At 41.3% G+C, this 23,270-nt stretch overlaps 1 long non-coding RNA gene across 1 annotated transcript; it reads right to left on the bottom strand.

Annotated features, from left to right (window-relative positions):
• Positions 1–171: 171 nt before the first annotated feature.
• Positions 172–22,840, bottom strand: LOC115082094. The gene is made up of 3 exons (XR_003854071.1): positions 22,691–22,840; positions 9,743–9,904; positions 172–318 (listed from the first exon to the last, which is right to left on the bottom strand). It is a non-coding gene; the product is annotated as an uncharacterized LOC115082094 (long non-coding RNA).
• Between the last annotated feature and the right edge of the window lie 430 nt (positions 22,841–23,270).

Raw genomic sequence — 23,270 nt, 5'->3', positions numbered from 1 at the left:
GAGAGGATGTAGGGAAGTAGGTGTGTGTTAGGTCATTGAGTATGTGTGAGTTGGGGGACTGTGTAGTGGAAGATGCACATGTGGAGGGAATATATGAATGTGTGTATGTATATGCACACGTGTGTGTGTGTGTGTGTGTGTGTATGTATATGTTTTTGTAGTTACCTTCTTCATTCTTGGTGAATTCAATGAGGGAGGGTGCCCAGTGAAGGTCACTGATGGAGTCTACTGAGTGCAGATTAACATCTGCTAGTCCATTCCTCTCGCTGAAGTTGACCTGAGCCTCTTCAGTGGAAGTGGTTTCTTGAAACATGCTGTCTGTGAAGAAAAACAATAATTATTAGAAAGAGTGTGTGTGTATGGTGTAAGAGGTATATATTAGAGACAGTGGGGGTAATTTTCAAAGGAGTTATGCGCATAAATGTAACTACTATTGTAGCAATTTTCAAAAGCCATTTACTCACGTAAAGTGCACTTATGCGAATAAATCCTATGGACGATTCAATGGCATATATTGTAGCAATTTTCAAAAGCCCACTTACTCGAGTAAAGTGCATTTACATGCGTAAAACCCAGATTTACGCATGTAAATGCTTTTTAAAATCTGCCCCAGTGTGTATGTGTGTTTTGTGTAGGAGGTGTATGATGTGTGTGAATATAATAGAGGTGTTTGGTGTAGGAGATATATGCTATTGTGTATTAGAGTGTTGTGTGTATATTTGGTGTAGGAGGTGTGTGCTGTGTGTAAATTAGAGAGAGAGTGGGTATTTGGTGTAGGAAGTATATATTAGAGTGTGTGTGTGTTTGGTGTAAGAGATATATGGTATGTATGTATATTAGAGAGAGAGTGTGTGTGTGTGGGTGGGTGTGTTTGGTGTGGGAGGTGTATGCTGTGTGTATACATTAGAGAGTGTGTTTACTGTAGGAGGTGTACGTAGTGTGTGTATATTAGTGAGAAAGTGAGTTTTGCTGTAGGAAGTGTATGTTGTGTGTTTATTAGCGTGTGTATTTTTTATTTTTTTTATTTACACTTTTATTATTTGAAAATTCAATTTCACATGAATTTACAGAAAAGCATACATAAGAAAATCAAATACAGCAAAAAAACTCTCAGAATTTTACAATATGCAAAAGCCCACATTTAGGGGGATCTTTAAAAATGAATACTATAATTACCGGAAACCTCCCGTACCCTTATTTCCCATGGTTACTTTTATCAAACAAAAATCTCTCAAGATCACTTGGGTCTAGAAATATAAACTTATTACCTTGAAAGAAAATTATACATTTACAGGGACATTTTTAATAAATAAAATAATGCTCCTAGCTCTACAACTCTGGTCTTCATCAAAAGAAATTGCTTTCTTCTTTCCTGAGTTTCTTTAGAAACATCTGGAAAGATCTGAATTTTTTTGTCCATAGAACAAATTATCTTTAAACTTAAAATTTTGCCAAAAAAATAATTATTTATCTGAATCCAATAGAAAGGTAATAACCAAGGTGGCCCTGGTATTAAGGTCATCCGATTACAACAGTGAGGAAAAATTTGGGCTCTTTATAGGGATCAATATATCAAAGGATCCATTTACTTGAATATCTCCCCTCTTTTTTACAGATAAATAACATTAGATAATAAAAATATTTTGTCCTCTGAGAATTGGAGAATTTCCTTAGCATATTTTTTAAACAATTTGGCTCAAGATAGGAGTCAAGTTACTGGAAAATTTAACAAACGTAGATTTTTGAATGTATATGATTCTCTAATATTTCACACTTTTGATGGATCATTAAATTAACTTTTATATTTGAGATTGAAGTAACTTGTAATTTAGACATTATCCCAGAGTGCAATTCTACCTCCATTTCTAATTTAGTAGATCTTTTATCTAAGATCTTTAAAGAAGCTTTTTCTATATAAGACATTAATTGACTAACTGAATTGGTTAGCTTGTTATCTATCCTTGAAATAGCTCCCCATATATCTTTTAGGGACACTTTGGCAGGTTCTTCCGTACCCAAACCCAATGGTTCCTCTCCCAAAAAACTTAGGGGAACTTCTATGGGTACTGGTACTTTACTATTTGCTTTGGAAGTTTCAAGATCACCCCCAATCTGATCTTCATTATTTATAACTCTAAAAGAAGAGCTCATTTGATCTAGGGAATTAATACCACCTATTAACAAATTATCATTTAACATACCAGGCCCAACTAAGGGGTTGGGAGGGGGAGAACGCGCTTCTGGGGATAGAGATATCCCAACTAATTCAGTACTCGAATCTCGCAGTGGCGAATTAGTCTTTATTATATGTTGATCCATAGGTCCTCAGACTAAAGCTGGAGTTGAAGCAGTGATTGAGATTTTCCCTTTTCTCTTTTTCCCCATAACTATTCCTAGTTGGGGGGAAGAAAATTGATAGAAGGGGGCGCAACCCTTTGGCGTGCGGCTTCGGCGCGCCGCAGGACGCAGCGATTTCTAGTCCACGGGGTCCTCTAAAGGGCAAGGTGGCCGGATAGTGCCTGATACAATAGAAGCCTCCAAACCGGCAAGTCAGGGCAGATGGTAAAGTCTCAAGGTCCCCCATTAGCGTGTGTATTTGATGTAGGAGGTATATGCTGTGCGTGTGTATTAGAGAGAGAATGTATGTGGCTTGGTGTAGAAGATGTATGCTTTGGGCCGGATTTTCAAAAGATTATGTGCGCCGGGCCTATTTTAAAAAGGCCTGACAGTGCACATAAAGCCCCAGGATGCGTGTAAGTTCCGGGGCTTTACAAAAGGGGCGGGCGTCCGGGGCGGGGACAGGGCCAGAGGCCTGCAACACAGTGGCCATTGCCGCTGTGTCGAGGGATCGTGTGCCAGCAGCCTGCCACGCGCGCAACTTGCGCCTGCCCAGAGGCAGGTAGGATAAAACTTTTTTGGGGGGGGGTGAGAGTAGGGCTGGGGGGGGGGGGAGGTTAGGGAAAGGGGTGGGAAGATCAGGCTAGGGGGAAGGGAACAGAGGAAGGCAGCATGGCTCGGCACGCGCAAGATGCACAATTGTGCACCCCATTGCGTGCGCCAACCCCAGATTTTATAACATGCGCGCGCTTGCGTGCGCATGTTATAAAATCAGACATACATGTATACGCGCTGGGTAGTGCACGCACTTGTAGGCCACGCGCGCATGTTATAAAATCTACCCTTTGTGTGTATATTAGATTACAGACTATGCAATCTGCCAGAAAGAACCAACTGCTCATCAATTCTACTATCAGAGTGTAAATAAATGCCCTTTCACAGGGCACTCACTCTATTTGGCACCTTCAGAAGCTGCATAAGGATCAGAATCCTTCCACTGGGGGGTAGCATAGCTTCTAGATCCAAAGGGATCACTCATACAGTCTCTCCATTAAAATCTCTACACGATGAATATTGCTCCAAAACAAAATTTACTTTTACTAACACAAAAATAAAGGCAGTGAAATGATACAAACATCAGAAAACCTGTTCTTTAGAGTTCAACAAGCAAAAACTACAAAGCCCAATATTCAGCCACAGGGAGTCCAGTGAAGTTAGCTGATAAATTTATCTGGCTATCTTATAGCAGATACTCAGTGGCATAGCCACGCCACTGATGAATATGCTCAGTTATCTTAAAGTTAGCCTGATAAATGTTATGTAGCTCATGCTTCCCAACCAGTGTGCCACGGACAAGTCACCACTGCCTGATGTATGATGACCAGAGTCACCAGCAGTGGCTCCTAAACATGTGGGAGTTCCTTACTGAGAACGTGTAATCATGCATGTGTAACCCCTGGGCAAAGGTTCTTCATGAGGACTTCACGGGCACGCTTCAATTTCCAGGGCTTAAGATATCTACATGTCCTATACCTTTCATAAGCCCACTACTTTCCAGGATTCCCTGTTGGCAGAGAGACATCTCCAAGGCCCCGAGCATTGTTTTAACAGAGTAATAATCAGGCTGGATGATGAATGCGGTTCCCAACATAACTTTACCGAGAATTGATTGTAAAGGGACATGAATGACAATTTACAACTCCTTGTTCAGTGAAGTCCCTTACATTCTCATTTGCCTATAAATCTGCGAGACTGTGCTGATGGTTTACTCTGATCTTTTGTTTCCACATCCCATTCCAATTTCAGGGGCAGTTTTAGAGCTTCCTCTCAAACTGGTGGACATGACACTTGAATTAGTCTAGATGGCACAATTCAAAATCCCATTTCTCATATTTTGATTCAGATGTCATGAATAGGCTTCTTAATTCTGATCCAACCTCTTCCCAGAATACCACGGTTCTCTCCTTTCTTCCTGCTCTCAGGAATGAATGAAAATCCATTCCTTTACACGACCTGTGGAAGGTCACTGGATCTCTCAGTGAGAGACTCCTCAAAAAATTTCTCTAAATGATGGCATCTAAATTCCCCTGGTCAAAGGAAATTTAGTTGGCTGATCGAAATAAAAACTGGACTTCAACATACAAACAAAAGGGAAGGAAAGGGTGGACAAATCTTCCTTCAACATAATTTCTAACGAAAGGAAGTAAAGTTCCCAAAAAGAGAGAAAGAAGATACTCTTTCTACCTTTCAAGCCCAGGTTTTAATCCATAAAGCCCAGGGGTAGTCTCCTCCCAAAAAGAAAAGGAGCAAAAATAGGAGCAGGAACAGCACCATGCTGCCTCCTAGAAATCCAGCTTAAAAATCCGCACCCTAAGATGGTGGGTCTGGTTTTTATAGAGCCAGGGCATTACTACTACATGGAGGAGCACTTCTCTTCTAACTACACAATATGTTTTTCTTTCTTAGCAGAGACCCAGTAGGGTTCTCTATACCTGATTTTTCCTCATAGCTACGGCATGATTGAGCCTTGGAGTACGGTAATTAACAGGCAGCATGCAGGGCACAGATAGCCTGGCATTGTTTTGTGCAGCGCACACACATATTCATTGCACACAGCACCACCTCCTCTTCCTCCTCCCGAGCCTCCTCCTTTGAATTCTCCCAGCCTCTGTCTTAACCCCAGGCTGAGTGAAACAGGCGGAGTGCATGCGCACTGAGCGCTGAATGTGACTTACTCTACGTGTTGATTATTATTTATCTCCCCCAGTCTCAATACAGGCTAGATATTTGGGGGTGAAGGTGGATGCTGATTTTTCCTTTGGGCTCAGTCGCGGGCAGTTGTAAAATCAGGGGTTTTTTTAAGCTTAGAAAATTGCGTTGCCAGAGATATATTTCAGCTAAGGAAGATTTTGGACTATTATACAAGCATTTGTATTTTCCATGTTAGATTAGTGCAATGCGGCTCCCTAAATGCTATCTTTGCATTTAAGTCCTTAATGCAGCTGCCCGATTGCCTACTGGCACATCCCTTAGAGAGCATGTAAACCTGCTTTTGAAAATTCTGCATTGGCTCAAGGTTTGCCAGAGAATCAAATTTAAATTGTTGACACTTCGTTTTAGAGTTTTACATGGAGTGGGGAGCAATATATTGGAGAGGGCTATTATCTTGGTATATACCTGGGAGGGAATTATGGTCCGAAGGTACATGTTTGCTAGCTGTTCCTGGAGTTAAAACTGCCAATTTAATAGAGACTAGGAACAGGGCTTTTTTCATGGGTTGCTCCATCTCTTCGGAATAGTCTTCCTATGGAAATCTGGGGGTTGGTGGACTACATAGAATTTTTCATAAACAGGTAAAAGCATATTTCTTTTGGGAGGCTTTTAACTGATTATTCTACTATATCTGATTATATTATGTATGTTAAATTGTGAACTGCCCAGAATAGATAACTGGTAATTGGGCAGGATACAAGTCGCTATAAATAAATAAATAAATAAATAATAGATGCTCCTTGTGAGATCTCATTCCTGTGATCAAACAGTCCAGTAACCCATTTTCTAGAGAGCTGACGCGCCCCTCTTGGAGCATTTTCATGCCTGTAAGGCTGATTTAAAATGGGAAAAACGGGACTATATATACCACAATGTACTGTAATGTTGAGAAACTAAAACAGGACAAAAGTCTCCCTCCAGCAACCGAGTCCCTTAGGAGCTCTGCCGATTACATGGAGAATCTCAGCTGGACCACAGGAGCTAAAGTGGATATTTTTACGTTATAATGTTCATTTTACTGTAAAAATAAAAGGCTTGCTGGTACTACGGCCTCCTCCATGCTTGGCTCAGTAGCAGCATTGCCCTGCGAAGAGCCAGGATTTGATTCCCACGCCTGGTGCTTGCTCCTCAGGCTAGCTGGGGTTGGAGATGCTGCAGCGGCAGTGCACAGCCCCTAGAGGAAAGAGAGTCTCTGTCTTTATACAAGATCAATGCCTATTGACCAGACTTAGGGGGCCCACTGTTACAGGGTTCTGGGTGGAAAGCTGGTTTGAGGCCCTTGGCTGAGGGCTGTTGCTGCAATGGCTGGGCCAAAGGAAGTGGAAGAAAGAAGAACTGTGGCTAGTGGTGAATGAAGGCTCTGCTAGAGATCCAAGTAGTGAGAGGAAATTGCAGGACCAAAAAAAAACTGTATGTTATGAAAAGTCACAGCATAGCAATAGGCTGGCCTGCCTGTGCGCTTATGTGACTCCTAGCTTACATCTGCAGTTTTCTATACTTAATTATTGCAAAGCCCAAGCTGTGCTGTCTCATAATTATAGCAGTAGATAATTAAGTATGGGAGCTCTGCCACACTTCCTATTTTTACAATCTGCAGCAGTTTTGCTGATTCAGGGCTGTAATGTTCTGAGGACGCTAATAGCATATGAGAACAGCAGGAGGCCAGACAGATTAGGACTTGGCTCTGCTGCTGGATGCTTCCGACAGTCTGTCAGAGCCACCGCTAATCAGGTGAACGAAAGGGTCATTGTTTGGTCTCACTCACAAGGAGGGGAGCCCAAAACAGGAAGGGCTGCAATAGAATAGACTACAGCACTGCAAGCCACAAGTGGAGCCATTTTCAGCCTGTCATGCGTATTGGTGGTCTTGCTAAACGTATTGAGAAAACACAAGACTACGAGTCCCAGAATGCTTAGGGATGGGAGTTTAAAAATCAGGAGTGGCCTGCTAAACTTCCCTACATAAGAACATACGATTTGCCATACTGGGTTAGACCAAAGGTCCATCAAGCCCAATATCCTATTTCCAACTATGGCCAAGCCAGGAAACAAGGACCTGGCAGGATCCCAACGGTAGATAGATAGATTCCAAGCTGCTTATCCCAAAAATAAGCAGTGGATTTCTGCAACTGTATCTTAATAATGGTTAATGGTCTTTTCCTTCATGAACTTGTCCAACATTTTTTTTAAATTAGCTACACTAAAAGCTTTCACCACATCCTCTGGCAAAGAATTCCAGAGCTTAATTATGCATTGAACAAAAAAATATTTTCTCTTATTAGTTTTAAATGTATTACTTCATTATGTGTCCCCTGGTCTTTGTACTTTTCGAAAGAGTAAACAACTGATTAAATTTTCTCGTTCCATTCCATTCATTATTTTATAGACCTCTATCATATCTCCCGTCAGCCGTCTCTTCTCCAAGCGGAAGAGTCCTAACTTCTTTAGCATTTCTTCACAGAAGAATTGTTCCAGCCCTTTTATCATTTTGGTCACCCTTTTCTGTAGATTTTCTAATTCTGTCATATCTTTTTTGAGATGTGGTGACCAGAACTGCACACAATATTCAAGATGAGGTCGCACCAGGGAGTGATACAGAAGCATTATGATATTCTCTGTTTTATTCTCCATTCCTTTCCTAATAATCCCTAGCATTCTATTTGCTTTCTTGGCTGCTGCTGCACATTGAGCAGAAGATTTCAACATATTTTCAATGATGACGCCTAGATCCTTTTCCTGAGTGGTGGTGACTTCTAATTTGGAACCTTGCATTTTGTAGCTATAGTTTGGGTTACTTTACCCTAAGTGCATCACTTTGCAGTTGTCTACAATAAATTTCATTCGCCATTTGCATGCCCAGTCTTCCAGTTTTTCAATGTCCTCTTGCGATTACTCACAATCCTCTTGCAATTTAACAACTTTGAATAATTTTGTGCCATTTGCAAATTTGATCTCTTCACTTGATGTTCCCATTTCTGGGTCATTTATAAATATATGAAAAAGAGGTGGTCCCAGAACAAATCCCTGAGGCACACCACTATTCACCTTTTTCCATTGGGAAAATTTACCATTTAGCCGTACTCTCTGTTTTCTATCTTTTAACCAGTTGTCAATCCACAATAGGACACTGACACCTATCCCATGACTTTTTAATTTCCTAATAAGTCTCTCGTGAAGGACTTTGTCAAATGATTTCTGGAAATCAACTGGCTCACCTTTATCCACATGTTTAATTTATGCCCTCAAAAAAAAGGTAGCAATTTTGTGAGGCAAGACTTCCTTTGGCTAAATCCATGTTGGCTTTGCCCCATTAAACTGTGCTTATCTATATGTTCAGCAATTTTGTTTTTTATGATAGTTGCTACTATTTTGCTTGGCACAGAAGACAGATTCACTGGTCTATAGTTTCCTGGATCATCCCTTGATCCCTTTTTAAAAACTGGTGTTACATTGGCAACCCTCCAGTCTTCAGGTACCATGGATCACCATGGATCATGCTACTGATAGTTTACAAATTTCCAAAAGCAGGTCTTGAAAGCAGCTAGGTAGAGAGTGCGTCAAGCTAGGTCGAGAGTACATTGTACAAATCTCATCTTTGTGTACCTTTCATCACTACAGATCACATAAAATCTTCACTGATGTCTACTGTGCTGTTCGTACCTCAACTGTGCATGTAAAACTGGCCCCCAAAACCTCACCCTGAGTTACTAGTTGACCCTCTTACAATGGTATAAAAAGTTGACTAACACGTGTGCCTCCCCAGAGGCTCTCTCTCTCTCTCACCCGAAATAGGATTTGCGATATTGTTATAGTGCGCGTTACGCTATCGCACACATTAAACACTCATTTGAATAAATTCCTCCCTTTTGACTAAATTTTTAAAACTTGCATACGCATCTCGCGATGCGTTATTTATTGCATGCGTTATGGTGTTACTGCGGGCGTTAAGGCCCTAACGCGATTTGATAAATGACCCTGTTGAATTAGGTCTGTAGAATTTATTTTGTTTTTATCGCAGGAGGATAAAGGATCTCAAGTACCAGTATAGGAGGAGATCTTGAGGATGAGGAGAGGAGAAGGAGAGGGTAAGAGGACCAGGGATGGCACGTGAAGGAGGAGGACTAAGGTTTGGGGAGAGGAGAATGAGTCGAGAGAAATGGGCATGGGGAAGAGGGGAAATGGGGAAGATAGAAGAGGAAATAACAGGGGGGGTAGGGTAATCTGGATTGAGGCAAGAGGAGGAATAAAGATGAAGGGGGGGATCGGAGGAGGGAGAATCTGAGATTAGGCAGAAGGGGAGATTCCAGGATCTGGGAGAAGGGAGAGGTAGGAAGGAAGGGCAGTTTCAGGATCTGGGAAACAGAATCTGACATCAAGGGAGAGAGGATCCAACTTGCAGTAGGGGAGAGAAGGAGGGGGAGGAAGGAGGTGAGTCTACTGCGCTCAGGTCCTACTCCCTCTTGCGTCCCCCCCAATCTGGCCTAGATACATACACATCTGGTACCAATCTCCTCTCTCTCTCGCACACATACAAACACTGCCCCCTTCCCCTCCCCCCTCCATAATCCCCCACTCAGCCCTTCTTAACTTCTCCAAAATTATTCCCCTTTGCTATGTTTGTTTCAGGCTCAAACCTCCACTCCTGTTCCCGGCAGCTGGATCAGAGGGCTCTTCTCTGCCAAGTGAGCTTCAGCACAGCTGGAAGGCAGCAAATCTTCAGTGTCAGCCGGCTACCCCTAGATGTTTGCTGCCCTAGGAACAGGTCTCATGTTCCCATTGGCATATTCAGGCTTGGCCTTTCCCATGGAAGAGATAAAAGTGTATTAGATTAAAATTTAGGTCTGCAATGGGCACAGAATACATCAGTGATTAGGGAACATAAATAACATGGATGCAAATATAATTTAACACAATTTTAGCATGTATACATTAACATTGGTGAATCAGGCATAATGTTATAGCCACAAATATTCAAACAATTGAAACAGATAAAATTTGAGTGTAAATACTATAAAGCATAGTTATAGTAATGGTACTTTAGGTTACGAATTGGCATACACTACGTGATAATTGGCCACTGAGAACCTCTACAAGTGTAAGGTGCTTTGGCATGTTGTACAATACAAAATCAAGAACAGTTGTAGGTTTGATGACTCAGTACTGAGTGGCAATTTTGCACAGGTTGTGTTGCAGTATTGTGCATCTCTGGAGGGTAAAATGTGATCTAGGGAATTTCAAGATCCAGCTGCAGGCCAAAGGATGTTACAAATAGCTGGGTTTTCAATAGCTTCCTAAAGGTGAGGTGGTCAGAAATAAGCCTAACCTCTAATGGGAGAGAATCCCAGAGGAGGGGAAGTTTTCTCCTAGTATTTGAGAGTGGGATTTCTTTTGGAGTGGGAACCTCTAGACCGGCCTGAGGCAGTGAATGCAGCAGCAGGGAGGGTGTGTAGGGGGGTAAGTTGGTTACTGCAGTAGGGTGGAGCCAAGACCCTGAAGTCCTTGAATTGTAGGACCAGGATTCTGAATGTGGAGCGGTAGTATTTTGGAAGCCAGTGTATGGTTCTCAGGAGTGGGCTGACTTGGTCAAATGTTCTTGCATTTAGAATAGTACATGTTACCGAGTTTTGTATGAGCTGTAGTCGAAGATTTAGCTCCTTAAAGTAGCCCTTTGTACAGGGAATTGCAGTAATCTAGTTGGGAGATGACACAGGCGTAGATCACTGTTACAAAGGAGAGGCCATCAAAGAAAGGGCAGAGGTGATGTAATTAGCGGAAACCTAAGCTACTACTACTACTTATCTTTCTATACCGCTACTTGACATACAGCGCCATACAAACACATCAGCTGTGGACTTGAAAGCTGAAGGGTAGGGTTGTTCCTTCCAAAGCTCCTCCAGAAAGGATGTAGCTGTAGTCATCTTGTTTACCAATCCATAGCACCTATGTTTTGTTTTTATTTATTTTTTTTTGGGTGGGGGTGGGGGGGGGGAGTTGTTTCAGTTTGTTGCAGTGTTAAAGTTGATGGTTGCCAGGTTGGGGTTTGAACCAAGGGGAGCATAGTAATCAAATGTTTACTTAGATGTGGTAGGGAATTTTAGATGTCCAAGTACCTTAAGAAGTGGTGCCATGTAGATGTTAAATAGTGTGGGGGAAAGGATTGATACTTGTGGCATACCACATGAGAGGGGCTAAGGATGGGAAGAAGCCTATCCAAGGAAAACAAGACCAAATGACTGCCAGCGTGGTTTAATGGTGAGGAAAAGGAGGCAGTTAAAGCTGAAAGGGCATCATTCAAAGAATGGAAAGCAGATTCAAATGATAAAAATAGGCAACAGCATAAGCACCTGCATGTTAGATGTAAAACAGTAGTTAGACAAGCCAAGAGAGACTTTGAGACAAGGTTTGCCAGTGAGGTAAAAACTAATACTGTAATAAAAACTTTATTAAGTACATTTGAAACAAAAAGCTGTGAGCAAGTCAGCTGGGCCGCTAGATGACCAAGGGGAAAAAGCAGTGCTCAGAGAGGATAAGGAAATAGCAGAAAAACTGAATGGATTCTTTGCCTTGGTCTTGAAGACTGGAAAATGGCCAGCATTATGCCAATTTTTAGGGCTTCAGGGGTCATCCTGAAAACTATAGACTAGCGAACCTGAGATCGGTGACAAACAAAATGGTAGAAGTCATTCTTAAATATAAAATCACTGGTCATTTAGATAGGCATGGCCTAATGGGGAAGAGTCAACATGGTTTTAGCAAGCGGATATCGTCTAACCAATTTTTTTATAATTTAAGATGTAAGTAAACATGTAGATAAAGGTGAGCTGGTTTTGCACTTTCAAAAAGCATTTGAAAACGTCCCCCATGAGAGAATCTTCAGGAAATTATAAAGTGATGGGAGAGGAGGCAGTGTTCTAATCTATTGTGGATTGGTAACTGGTTAAAATGCCAGAAACAGACGGTAGGACTAAAAACAATCAGTTTTCCAAATGGAGAAACAAGACTAAAAGACTGCTACAGAGATCAGTACTGGGACCTGTGCTGTTTAACATATTCATAAATGATCTGGAAAAGGGAACGATGAGTGAGGTGATCAAATTTGGAGATGAAACAAAATTATTAAAATTTGTTAAAATGGCAGGGGATTGCGAGGAACTGCAGAAGAATCTTGGCTATGAGACTGGGCAACTGAATGACAGATTACATTTAAAGTGTTAAAGTGCAAAGAGATGCACATAGGGAAAAAATAATCCCAACTACAGGAACACAATGCTAGATTCTGTATTGGGAGTCATTATCCAGGAAAAGATCTTGGAGTCCTTATGGACAATATGTTGAAATCATTGGCTTACTATGCGGCAGGATTCAAAAAAGTAAAATGAATATTAGGAATGATCCAAAATGGAATGGAGAATAAAACGGTAAATATCAAATAGCCCCTGTATCGAGCCATAGTATGACTGCACCTTGAGTATTATGTGCAGTTCTGGTCGCCCTATTTCAAGAAAAATATAGCAGAATTTGCTTTTCTGACTGCACACTGAGCAGAAGATTTCAACATATCAACGATGATGCCTAAATCCTTTTCCTGAAAGGTGGCTCCTAATGTGGAACCTTGCATTGGGTATCTATAATTTGGGTTACTCTTCCCTAAGTGCATCACTTTGCACTTATCCACATTAAATTTAATTTGCTGTTTGCATGCCCTGTCTCCCAGTTTTGCAAGGTCCTCTTTCAATTTCTCATAATCCTTTTATGATTTAAAAACTTTGAATAATTTTGTGTCATCTGCAAATTTGATCACCTCATTTGTTCCCATTTCCAGGTTGTTTATAAATATATTAAAAAGCAGTGGTCCCAGAACAGATCCCTGGGGCACTCCACCTTTTTCCACTGGGAAAATTTATAGCCCTAATCTATTTTCTATCTTTTAACCAGTTGGCAATCCACAATAGGACACTGCCCCTATCCCATGACTTTTTAAATTTTCTAAGAGATTTCTCACCAAGGACATTATCAAATGCTTTCTGGAAATCCACATACTCTACATCAACTGGCCCACCTTTATCCACGTTTATTTATGCCCTCACAAAAATGTAGCAATTTTGTGAGGCAAGACTTCCCTTGGCTAAATCCATATTGGCTTTCTAATTAAACTATGTTTATGTTCAGCAATTTTGTTCCTTATGATAGTTTCAACCATTTTGCCTGGCATGGACATCAGACTCATTAGTCTGTAGTTTCCTGGATCACCCCCTGAGCCCTTTTTAAACATTGGCATTATTGGCAACCCTCCAGTCTTTAGGTACCATAGATCAGTAGTCCTCAACCTTTTTTTTAGCTATCATCTTTTCAAAATTAGACTATTGTAACACCATCCTACTTGGTCTTCCCGCTTCTTATACCAAACCACTTCAGATGGTACAAAATGCAGCTGCACGAATACTGACCAATTCCAGGAGAAGGGATCACATAACCCCCATCCTAAAGAGCCTCCATTGGTTACCTATACACTTTAGAATAATATACAAGGCCATCCTTACCACATACAAAAATATCCACCTATTGGCTCCCATCGACCTACAGATCCCTCTCCAACTACATAATTCATCAAGACCAACAAGAGATGCATACAAAGGAACGCTACAGGTACCACCGCCCAAATCTACCAGACACATCACACTAAGAGATCGGGCATTCTCTACAGCCATTCCACCGTTATGGAACTCCATCCCCTCAAACCTCAGACTGGAAACATGCATCTCAACCTTCAAAAAAGACTAAAGACATGGATATTCACACAAGCATTCCCGGACTCAAACTGATCTATTTCATCCATACCAATCCCTACCTTCACCTACACCATGATTAACCATCTCCGCTATCGTTTATATGTTTGAATTAATGACCTGTCCTTTCTCTTCTTCCTCTGCCAAGTTCTAATCACCCTGTTATATGTAACTGCCTTTTTCTGCACCATTGTTTTAGTTTATGTTTACGATACACCCTTGTTTTATGTGAACCAGCATGATGGGACTGCGTTCTCGAATGCCGGTATATAAAAATCAAATGTTCAAAAAAACTGCTATGCCTTTGTGTAACACCTAATCCAAACACTCACATAACACTGGTCTTATATTGGAAGAATCCAACGCAATCAAGGAAAATGAACCATTCAACCAGACCTCATACACTTTAACCAGTGCTTATTTGCACAGGATAAATAACACATATTTTGAAAAACTTATGTGCAGAATGGTTCTAATCATTGGTCATTGGTTGTTAGGTTCAATACCATATTTTTCATTTTTTTTATATTTTTGTGTTTTTTTTATATTCCATACTGTGGAAAGTACTTGTCTTAAAGGACATTGTTTTGTAAGAAGTACTTATCTTAGACGATGTTTACAGCTGAATGTCTTCATTCAGGAACAGCTGTTTTGCAGACTGTGGAAGTCGGGAGACACAAGTCCCTATAACTGATACAACTCATTAAAAGCCCCTGAAGAAGCAAGAAAAGAAACGCGAGCCGCGTCGGGCGTAGTTGTTTCTTTTCCTCCGGCGTTCCGGTCTAAAAGTTTAAAGACATTCAGCTGTAAACATCGTCTAAGATAAGTACTTCTTACAAAACAATGTCCTTTAAGACAAGTACTTTCCACAGTATGGAATATAAAAAAAACACAAAAATATAAAAAAAATGAAAAATATGGTATTGAACCTAACAACCAATGACCAATGATTAGAACCATTCTGCACATAAGTTTTTCAAAATATGTGTTATTTATCCTGTGCAAATAAGCACTGGTTAAAGTGTATGAGGTCTGGTTGAATGGTTCATTTTCCTTGATTGCGTTGGATTCTTCCAATATAAGACCAGTGTTATGTGGGTATATAAAAACCAGCATGATGGGATATGGGTATATAAAAACCAGCAATGCCGGTATATAAGAACCAGCATGATGGGACTGCGTTCTCGAATGCCGGTATATAAAAACCCGAAATAAATAAATAAATAAATCATTAAAATCATCCATTGTACCTGAAGACCGGAGGATAGCAAATGTAACCCCAATATTTAAAAAGGGCTCCAGGGGCGATCCGGGAAACTACAGACCGGTTAGCCCGACTTCAGTGCCAGGAAAAATAGTGGAAAGTGTTCTAAACATCAGAATCACAGAACATATAGAAAGACATGGTTTAATGGAACAAAGTCAGCATGGCTTTACCCAGGGCAAGTCTTGCCTCACAATCTGCTTCACTTTTTTGAACGAGTTAATAAAAATGTGGATAAAGGTGAACCGGTAGATATAGTATGCTTGGATTTTCAGAAGGCGTTTGACAAAGTTCCTCATGAGAGGCTTCTAGGAAAAGTAAAAAGTCATGGGATAGGTGCGATGTCCTTTCATGGATTGCAAACTGGCTAAAAGACAGGAAACAGAGAGTAGGATTAAATGGACAATTTTCTCAGTGGAAGGGAGTGGGCAGTGGAGTGCCTCAGGGATCTGTATCGGGACCCTTACTTTTCAATATATTTATAAATGATCTGGAAAGAAACACAACGAGTGAGATAATCAAATTTGCAGATGACACAAAATTGTTCAGAGTAGTTAAATCACAAGCAGATTGTGATAAATTGCAGGAAGACCTTGTGAGACTGGAAAATTGGGCATCCAAATGGCAGATGAAATTTAATGTGGATAAGTGCAAGGTGATGCATATAGGGAAAAATAACCCATGCTATAATTACACAATGTTGGGTTCCATATTAGGTGCTACAACCCAAGAAAGAGATCTAGGTGTCATAGTGGATAACACATTGAAATCGTCGGTTCAGTGTGCTGCGGCAGTCAAAAAAGCAAAGAGAATGTTGGGAATTATTAGAAAGGGAATGGTGAATAAAACTGAAAATGTCATAATGCCTCTGTATCGCTCCATGGTGAGACCGCACCTTGAATACTGTGTACAATTCTGGTCGCCGCATCTCAAAAAAGATATAATTGCGATGGAGAAGGTACAGAGAAGGGCTACCAAAATGATAAGGGGAATGGAACAACTCCCCTATGAGGAAAGACTAAAGAGGTTAGGACTTTTCAGCTTGGAGAAGAGACGACTGAAGGGGGATATGATAGAGGTGTTTAAAATCATGAGAGGTCTAGAACGGGTAGATGTGAATCGGTTATTTACTCTTTCGGAAGGATTTACGCGCGCAGGCCTTTTAAAATCCGCCCCAGAGTGTATAGCAGCAAATGATGAGATTGACATAATTGGCATCACAGAGACTTGGTGGAAGGAGGATAACACATGGAACAGGAAGCATTTCAGAGAATGCCACCTTGGAGGTTCTGGATTTCAGCTTCCTACCTACAATCCTAAATTTGGCTTCCAGAACCTCTCTCACACATTTTCCTATGTCGTTGGTGCCCACATGTACCACGACAGCTGGTTCCCCCCCAACACTGTGTCTATAATCCTATCTAGGTGACGCATGAGGTCTGCCACCTTCACACCAGGCAGGCAAGTTACCAGGCAATCCTCACGTCCACCAGCCACCCTGCTATCTACATTTCTAATAATCAAATCATCAACTATGATGGCCGGCCTAACCCTTCCCTCCTGGGCAGTAGCCCTGGGAGACTTGTGCTCAGTGCGAGAGGACAATACATAAGGTTGTTGTGGTATAGAGCAAGCTCATTGAAGTAGATGAAGGTGCAGGCTAGCGCTGTATGCTCGTTGATGTAGAGGAAGGTGCAGGCAAGCACCTCAGGCATGCATGAAGGGGTACATAAAGGGGCAAGCTCCTTTGTTGTGCTCCTTCGTGCATGCACCCTCCAGCGCAAGTGCCTTCAGCATTGCCACCAGGATTTTGGGTCTTCAACAGTGGTGGTGGGCAGGCAGAGGACTATTGTTGGGCGAGACAAGGCCACCTGGCACTGTTGTCTTCTTCCTTCATCTGTGGGGGGAGGGAGAGCCTCTCTTTCTGTTCCCGCCAGTACCTGCCGCTCCTTGTTGGCTCGGGGGAGGGGGGCCGCGGCAGCTGCAATCCCCCTCGAGCGTTACCACCAGGAGTTTGGGTCTTTGATGGTGGTGGTGTGCGGGCAGAGGGCTATCACTGGGCAGGACTAGGCCAAGATGCATGTGTTCTATGTTTTTTGTATTAGTGCTTGCTCATGAGAACACTTGAGTTGTTACTTGTTTGCCTTTTTGTGACACTAACATCACTGCATTTGTACTGCAAGGAGGCATTGAAGTCTGCTACAGATACAGCTCTGGCAAATAAGACAAGGGAAGGCTTCCAACACGTTGAGAAGACATTGGAAATTCACATATGATTATGCTGTATTTAGCAAGCTGCTAATTAACAACAGTTGAAGTCTTGAGACACTGAATTGGCAAATCGACATATAAAGTAGAATGAACAATAAGAGATCAAGTTCTCTTCACTAAATACAGTTCATGGTATCAACACAAGAATAGTTATGAACCATAATTTCCCCTGAAGAAGCCTGAATGGTGAAACAGAGACCTTTGTAGGAGCACAGAAATAGTAGTGGAACCTATATGAAGTGAAAAAGATATGCACAGGACTCTACACAACATTCCTGTGAAACAATTATCCTTTCTTGTGGACAGTGGTTCCACTGTATCCCCTTTTTAATGAAGGTGTCTTTCATGTGACTCAATGGCAATTCAAAAAGTATCTTTCTTGAAGTTCAACTCTATTGAAGGGGTTGTATATAATTTAGCAATGTATTATGTTTATATTTATGCATGCCATAAATGCATAACACTAAAGAGTGTTTAGAAGTGGTGTGAATGAGGCAAGATTGACTAGGATAATTGATTAATGTATGTGTGTCTTTGAATAGTTTTGATATTCTTTGTTATAGTGTAATAAAGCTTCAATATTAAGCATCTCTCAAATCATTTAAAACATTAGTGGTGTTACTTACCCTATTTTAGGGTTCTCTGATAAATATATATATATCTACACACATATATCTATATATATAGAGAGAGAGAGAGAGAGATATTCCAACTGGGTCTCTACTAGGAGGGATATACCATCAGAGTAGGTAGAGACTAGGCATGCCTTTTATTTTTCAGTTCCCTTATGGAGACTGCAGTAGTAGTAATGCCCTGCTTCTATAAAAACCAGAAACACTACCAAAGGGTGTGATGTTCTAGTTAAGCATTTGAAGAGACAAGAGTGTTTTTGAGACCTGATCAGTTTTGTTGCCAACTGAATTGCCATTGCCAGAGAAATTTGGCCTCCACCATATGCAGATGTTTTAAGGAGTCTTAAGGAGTCAATATACCTAGGGAGAAGGGAAGAACAGTGGCACCCTTCTGGTTTATAGCCACTTAAACTATCACAGATATTCTGGATAGGAGTAAGCAGCTGCCATCCAGATACCAACAAGGGAATGGAATAGGATGAAGAAGCTGTAACAAGTCTCTTCAAGACATCTTTATTAAGATATGACAAATTGGGAATTGAAGATTTCAAGGTATTGTCTTTTTCCTGGGTGGTGACTCTTAACCCAGAACAAAGCATTGTGTATCAGTAGTTGGGATTATTTCTCCCTACGTGCATTACTTTGCACTTGTCCACATTAAAGAGCAGCTGCCATGTAGAAGCCCTGTCTCCTCGTCACACAGGTCCCAACACAACACAGATCCCTGGGGCACTCCACTAATGACCTTTCTCCATTCAGAAAACTGACCATTTAGTCTTATCCTTTGTTCCATCTTTTATTCAGTTACCAATCCATAATAAGACACTGTCTCTGATCCCAAGACCTCCCAGTTTCCTAAGTCTCCTCTCATGAGGGACTTTGTCAAATGTCTTCTGAAAATACAAAAACACTATATCAACCAGCTCACACCTTTATTCACATGTTTATTTTACACTCTCAAAAAAAAAAGATTTGGTAAACTGGTAAGGCAAGACTTCTCTTTACAAACATCATGTTGACTGTTCTCCATTAAACCATGTCTTTTCATGTGGTCAGTAATTTTGTTTTTAAAAATAGCTTCTACCATTTTGTCTGACACAGATATCAGGTTTACTGGTTTCCCAGATCACCCCGGAGCCCTTTTTTTTTTTTTAAATTGGCATCACATTGGTCACCCTCCTAGTACCACAGCTCTTTTTAATTATAGGTAACAAATCATCAGAAATAGGACTGCAATTTAACTTTTGAGTCCTTCAGAACTCGGGGGGTAAATATCATCCGGTCCCGGTGATTTGTTATTCTTTAGTCTATCCCTCTGAGTTATTACGTCCTTCAGTTTCACAGGGATATTCCTTCTAGTCGCTCAGAAGCAGGATATGACCCCGACATCCTTCTCAGTAAAGACAAGAGGACAAGGAAATAGATTTCCTTGTCCTCCCTGACCACTCCTTTTACCTCTTGGTCACCTTGCAGCCTATTTCCTTCACAGGCTTTTTGCTTCAAATGTACTTTTAAAACGTTTTTATTCCTTGTTTTTACCTCTATGACAAGCTTCTTTTCAAATTCTCTCTTATTCTGTTTAATTACTTTTTTTTACATCTAACTTGCCAATGCTTATGCTCTTCCCTGTTTTCCTCATTTGGGTCTGCTTTCCATTTTTTGAATGATGCCCTTTGGCTTTAATTGACTCTTTCAGCTCACTAATAAAACATGCTGGCAGTCGTTTGGTTTTCCTTTGATTTTTTTTTAATTCACAGAATACATTATATCTGGGCCTCAAGGATGGTATTTTTAAACAGGGCTCAAATCCCACTGATGCACCTTGTCACCTTAGGCAAGTCACTTTACTCTCATAGAAACATAGAAATGATGGCAGAAAAGGACCAAATGGTCCATCCAGTCTGCCCAGTAAGCTTATGGTAGTATCTGCTATGCAGTGTAGGTTACCCCCATGCTTATCTGTTTCCCAGACCATAAAAGTCAGGGCCCTTGGTGGTTGCTGTTTGAATCCAATTCCCCGTTAACCCCGTGCATATCAGTTTCCCACACTAGCCCTCATTGATTGCTGTTGAATCCAATTCCCTGTTATGCCGTGCTGTTGAAGCAGAGAGCAATGTTTGAGTTGCATCAACGTATCAGCCTTATTGGTTAAGGGTAGTAACCACCACCTAGAAGAGAGAAGGCACAGGGGGTGATATGATACAGAACTTCAGCTACCTAAAAGATTTTAATGATGTGCAAACGTCAAACCTTTTCTGTTGGAAAGAAATCAATAGAACTAGGGGTCATAAAATGAAGCTCCAAGGAGGATGCCTCAGAACCATCAAGAAATATTTCTTCACAGAGAGGGTGGTGGATGTCTGGAATGTCCTTTTGGAGGAGGTGGTGAAAACCAAAACAGTGAAAGAATTCAAAAGGGCATGGGATAAATACTGTGGAACCCTAAAGGCTAAGGAATGGAAATGAAGAAAAGAGTGCATGGAGGAACTTGATGGTGTGGTAGTTATTACCCTTAACCGATAAGCCTTGATACAGTTGATGCAACTCCATCATTGCTCTCTGCTTCAATGGCAGGGGGAAAAGGGGAATTGCATTCATTCAGCAACCAAGGGTTGTGATTTTTACGGTCTGGGGAAACAAGTAGGGGGGTAATTTGCTGACTCTCCATTGTCTCAGGAAGAAATTTAGATGTAAGCCATCTGGGAAATAATTTCTGTACCTGACCATAACTCATCTTAAGTGAAAAAGTGTGATCTTAAAAAAAAGAAAAATGTAATTAATATTTAAAAGTATAGGGGGAGGCAATTTTCAAAACTACATTTTGGTACAAAGTTGTGGGTACTACTATCAGTGGGATTTGTATCAGTTCTCAAAGGAAAGTCTGAGTATACTTTCCCTTTGAATTGTGCATATTTTTTGCAGGTTTTAGGGTGGACAATTTTGATTAAACCCTTTTATCCAGATAAATGTGGGAAAAAGGATTTGCATTCACAAATAAGTGTGGGAGTAGCTTGCTTGTTGCGGCGGTTACTACCCCAAACCAAATAAGCCTGATACTTCACTTTCAATGCATATCCAATGTAGCTCTCTGCTTCAATGGCAGGGGGGAATGAAGATAAGAGGATTTACATTCAGACAACTACCAACAAGGACTGAATTGCATAGTCTGGGTAAACAAATAAGCATGAGAGTAGCTTGCTTGTTGAGGCGGTTACTACCCTGAACCAATTAAGCCTGATACTTCACTTTGAATACATATATAGCGCAGCTCACTGCTTCAACAGCAGAGGGGAATGAAGAAAAGATTATTTATATTCAGACAACAACCAACAAGGACTAAATTGCACAGGCTGGGTAAACAAGCGTGGGAGTAACTTGCTTATTGCAGCGGTTACTACCCCTAACCAAGCTCTAGCACTGCTCTCTACATCAATGGCGGGGGTGGAAGGAAATTAGAACCAAAAAGTTACCAATAAGGGTCCTGACCTCAGCGGTCAGAGTAACAGATGAGAAAAATAAGTGTGAAAGTTTGCTGGGCAGACTGGATGGGCCATTTGGTCGTCTTCTGCAGTCATTTCTCTGTTTCTATGTAAATGCCTGCAAATAGCTTTTGAGAATTGTCCTCATGTCCAGTTAAGTGTTTTTGCAGGATTGTTCTGGAAGGGAAGATGGTGGGATCATCATAATTGTTAAGTTTAATTATTAAAATCTCAGAGGAGGGGTGGCCTATGGGTCTGAAAGGTAATGGTGGGCTACAAGGCTAAAGGTTTGCCTAGAGTGCCTAATACCCTTGCACCAGCCCTGGATGAGGGAAGCGTGATCTAGTGATACCACAAGCTATGGGTGTGATAAGTTGCTTGGAACTGCCGCTATGACCCTAACTGCAATAGTATGACAACAATGGGCTTCCAAGAAGGCATGGCGTGATGGTTACAAACCTAAAAGCCTGTGCTTTCGAGCAGGCATTAGAATTACCTGCACAGAATGGTGGTTATGATCCTATGTGTCCTGGAAAGCTTTGGGGTAATCGTCGTGGAAGAGCAGTTATGACCTCAATAGCAGTAGTATGGTTCGTCAGGGTTTAAAGAAGGCATTGGGGTAACCTGAAAATGCTTGCTGGAATGTAGGGTCTCAGACTGGATATGGAAAATATCCTTACAGAAATTCATACCTGGAGCATGTATGCCATGCTATTTAAAAGCATAAAGCATATGATATGTGTATTACAAGCCAGGGTGTCAGTAAAAATAGGCCTTAATTTAACTTAAAAAAAAAAAAAAGAGGCCTGGTCCCTGAAAGGAGGGGCATTTATACTCAGCAGACTTTTTTTTTTCTTTCAGGGTCTTTTTCTATCAGATCTCTTTGCTTTCATGGGTTTACTCATTTCTTCTCTAGTTCAAACTTCCTCCTGCCCCATGCTCTCTCTAAATACGTTAAAACCACAGTCTAACACTGTCCCAGAATAACCCAGAGCCTGTCTTTCCTCACCTGGCCTCTCGACAGAGCGGATGAGCTTACAAAACCCCTTCTTCCCCAGCAGACGGTATCAACTGGCGTCACGTGCGCCGTGGATGCCACCTGCTCTGCACAGCTGCCCACAGCACTCCTACTGTTTCAAATTAGACTTACCTTGTCCTTCTACACCGCCCTGTGCATTACCTCCTCCCAGCTGCTCAGGAAACTGAACTCTGCTCTTGACTGGGAGAACTCTACAGAGGAGGAAGGAAGGAAGCAGGGGGCTGCTAAACACATGCAAAGAACTACAAGTCTCAGCTATGTCTCTGAGACAGAGCCCTGGAAATCCAGCCCAGGAGCACAAGTCATTCCTGCCTAAAATAGGAAGGGGCTGGTTGCAAAAAAAAAAAAAAAAAAAAAAAAGAAACCATGAAGAGGGAAGGTTATAAATAGACCAGGAATCAGCTAAAAGTCAGTGGGAATAAACCAAGGGAGGGGCTGAGCTATATTAAGGGAATGTTTACCCTACACAGAAGACAGAGAAAGTGAGAGTATGTGTGTGTGTGAATGCGAGTGAGACAGCACGTGTGCAAGTGTTAAAGGGAGAGTGAAAGATCATGTGGGAGAATGAGAGAATCTAAAAAAAGCAAAGAGTGACACTGTGTGAGGAAGTGCGAGAAGGATTGAACGAACATGCGTCCGGCATGAGAGAAGAAATGCATGGGCGTGATCATGTGTGTTTGTGTTTTTCTGA

Source organism: Rhinatrema bivittatum, unplaced genomic scaffold, assembly GCF_901001135.1.
Source record: "Rhinatrema bivittatum unplaced genomic scaffold, aRhiBiv1.1, whole genome shotgun sequence".
Lineage (NCBI taxonomy): Eukaryota > Metazoa > Chordata > Amphibia > Gymnophiona > Rhinatrematidae > Rhinatrema > Rhinatrema bivittatum.
The sequence above is the reverse complement of the archived record's forward strand: the minus strand, read 5'-3'. Positions and strand labels throughout refer to the sequence as shown.